Genomic DNA, 3531 nt, shown 5'->3' on the forward strand with positions numbered 1-3531 from the left:
GAACATACAAAAAGGATCTGGGAAAATTAAAAATAATTCTTCTACATGAAGGGTGGCAGTCTCAAAAAGTTACATATTGTGTTATTCCAGCTATCTGAGATACTGGAAAAGGAGAGTATAAAAGACATTACAAAGAAGAGCATTTGCAATGTTTCATGGCCATAGTGACAGGGAGAAATCACTATTTATAGAGTACTTAAGAGACAAAGTAACTCTTTTGTATCAATAGTGTTCTGATTGATATGGTTCATTATGCATTACAGATTTATCAAAACCATTAGAACTCTACAATACAAAGATAGAATCATTCTAAACCACGTCTTATTTCAAATAAAATCCATCAAAATCATTTCATTATTCAAAATAATGTAGCACACTAATTCAAGATGGAATTTGTCAAGAATTCTGTGTAAGATTTTTTTATTATCTACTCAATCACTCTAAAAATCAAAACTGTTCAAAAATAATTTATTAATTGAAGAAAAGCTTTTAAAAAGTTGTTCTTTGTATTATAAAGATTACTTATAGAACAGTCTTTTTGTAGTGATTCAATACTTAGTTTTTATGCATTGTCAATATCTTATGTTAATTACAATCAGTATAATACTAAGCCAACTAATTGTTATTTTGTTGGTGAGAATAATTATGCCATTAAAATCTTCCCACTGAGATTTCTAACTGGAATAATTCACAATACTGTAACAGTTACCAATTAGCTACAGATTTATATCCAGATCCAATAATTACTACCTTGGTTATTAATCAATAATTAACTGTATTTAAATTCAAATTGATCACATTTTCTTTTCTTTTGAAACTTTCCAAAGAATTTAAATTTTATTTGATGCTTAAGGGAATTCTGCTTGCATGTATGTCTGTGCATCATGTGTATGCATTGCCTGAGGAAGCCAGAAAAGAATGTAGGATTCCCTGGAACTGGAGTTACAGGTGATTCTTAGCTACCATGTAGGTGCTAGAAATGAACTGTGGTTTATATGCTAGCAGCCAGAGTTCTTAACTGTTGGGCTATCTCTCATACCTCTTGTAAATGTTCTATATTGATTAATGTGTTTCCTTAAATCCGCATTAACTTTGTACTGAATGCATTTGACAGATAATGATCTAACTTGTTTCTATACATTCCTATAACTCAGAGTCACATATGATATTTGTCTTCATACATGTTTTCTCTAGGAATGTCTCTGCCATCCCTAGGATATCTTTCTTGTATAAAACAGGAAATTGAAACCAAATAAAGTAAGACTGTAGGAAACTAGAAAGTTGAATTGTTCATCAATCCCTCTCTAAAGCAAACAAAATATCAATTTTTATACTAAATACTATTTCATGTAAAATGTGGAGACAAATCTGTAAATTATAATGCTCATATGAGCAAAACACTAGTTCAGAGAGATGGCTTAATTATTAATAGGACTTACAGCTCTTGTTCAGTGCCCAGCACACAAACAGGGTAGCTCACAAATGCTTCTAAATCCATTCGCAGAGAATCCAACACTTTATTCTTTTATTGAAAATAATTTTTTCTATGCATTTGTAGCAAAAACGAAGCTTGATGTTCATGTGGCTAACATTACAAGTGGATGAAAGGCTGTCTTGGTCTCTGTTCCCTGACATTGGATCCCCTTCTGCCCTACTTGGACTGTCTGGTTGGGCTTCAGTGAGAGAGGGTTTGCTAGACCTTCTGGGACCAGGGTCGGGTGGTACCTAAAAGGGGCTCCCTTAGGAGAAGGAGATGACACAATGTGGAGAAGGATTTGTAAGGGTAGAACTGAGAAGAGAAGAAGGAGAGGGATGTAAAGTGAACAAAATAAACAAACAAACAAACAAACAAATAAATAAATAAATAAATAAATAAATAAATAAATAAATAAAATGTGTAGTAAATTTCAAAAAGTATATGGATTTTTTTTAAGTAAAAGGTTGTATTTACTTAGAAGTATTCAGAATGTCAACAAAACAGCCACAATTTAATTTTGCAGTTACCGAGTGGTATTCAGTTAACAGAACAACAAACACCTTCATATAAGCTGCATCAGAGACAACTGAAGATGAAAAAAAAACAACAACAAAACAAAAATAAATCAAAAGCAAAAATAAAAACAAAACAAATACCAAACTACTGTCCCTATCTACTACTAATGTGTGCTGTGCACCAACAGGAACCTGCTTTAAATTTCCATGCCAATTTAAAACTCCCAGACTGTACCAGGCAAGGTTAGTGGTTACTGAAAATACCACCAGGGCATGGCTATCTAAAGACACATTCAGTAGTGTGTTAACTACGCATAAAAAAAGATACTGTACAGTTTGAAAACAAATATTACACAGCTTTGCTTTTGTTTTCTTTAAAAAGAGTGAGTTGTGTCCAGGGGAGTTAAATGCGCTACAGAAAAACTGCGCTAGATCCAACTTATTCAACATCTTCATCTTCGTCTTCATCTTCTTCCTCATCTTCCTCATCCTCTTCATCTTCCTCATCATCCTCCTCTTTCTTCTTTCTCTTGCTCTTTTCAGCCTTGACCACCCCCTTTCCCACTGCATCAGGTTTTCCTTTAGCTCTGCAGGCAGCGATATCCTTCTCATACTTCTCCTTCAGCTTGGCGGCCTTCTTCTCACAGGGTTGGTTGTCATCCGTGGCAGTGTTGTTCCACATCTCTCCTAGTTTCTTTGCAACATCATCAATGCCAGCCAGGATGCTCGCCTTTGATTTTGGGGCAGTATTCAGAATAGAACAGGAAGGCCATAGGAAGCCTCAGGTGCATTGGGGCCTTGAACTTCTTTTCGGTCTCCCCTTTGGGGGGCATGTAGGTCTTTCATTTCTCTTTCATGATGAGTTTATCAGCCTTTGCCGTATCTTATTTCCCCTTTTCTTTAGTAGACATGGTCTTCTCTCTCTCTGATTACTTCTTGGAGAACTCTGAGAAGCTGACAGAAGCATCCGGGTGGTTCTTCTTGTGCTCCTCCCGGCAGGTTTGCACAAAGTATGCATATGAGGACATTTTGACTCTCGGCTTCTTAGGATCTCCTTTGTCCATGTTTAGCTGATTTTCCTCCGTGAGGTGCAGAGTCGCCCAGTGCCCGTTGGCTCTCGCTTGCCTCTGCAATGTCTCTGTGGAGCTCAATGTACTGCAATGACCGTATATGGATTTTTTGGGGGATATATATATATTTAAATATATCTTGATTCTGCTTTTTCCTCCCTCTGCTTCTCCCAATTCTTCCCACTTCCCCTCCAATTCACATTCACTCCTTTATAGTTCTCACTAGAAAACTAGCAAGCACCTGGGATGGGAGAGGATCCCAAGCGGTCAATACAGGTTATTCAGGATAGATGCATAGCAATGGAAATATGGAAGCTGAAAAGGCCACTTCCTATAGTCAAGGAGGAACCTCCAGTGGAAGGATAAGTACACCAACACAACCACAAAACTTTCAACCCCAAATTACTCCTATCTAAAAGAAATTCAGGGACAAAGATAGAGCAGAGACTGAGGAAATGGCCAACGAATA

The 3531-nt window shown here is 36.6% G+C and overlaps 1 pseudogene; it reads right to left on the reverse strand.

Annotated features, from left to right (window-relative positions):
• Positions 1-2279: 2279 nt before the first annotated feature.
• LOC134479284 (high mobility group protein B1-like) lies at positions 2280-3056 on the reverse strand (annotated as a pseudogene).
• Positions 3057-3531: the final 475 nt, after the last annotated feature.

Source organism: Rattus norvegicus, chromosome 6 (assembly GCF_036323735.1).
Source record: "Rattus norvegicus strain BN/NHsdMcwi chromosome 6, GRCr8, whole genome shotgun sequence".
Lineage (NCBI taxonomy): Eukaryota > Metazoa > Chordata > Mammalia > Rodentia > Muridae > Rattus > Rattus norvegicus.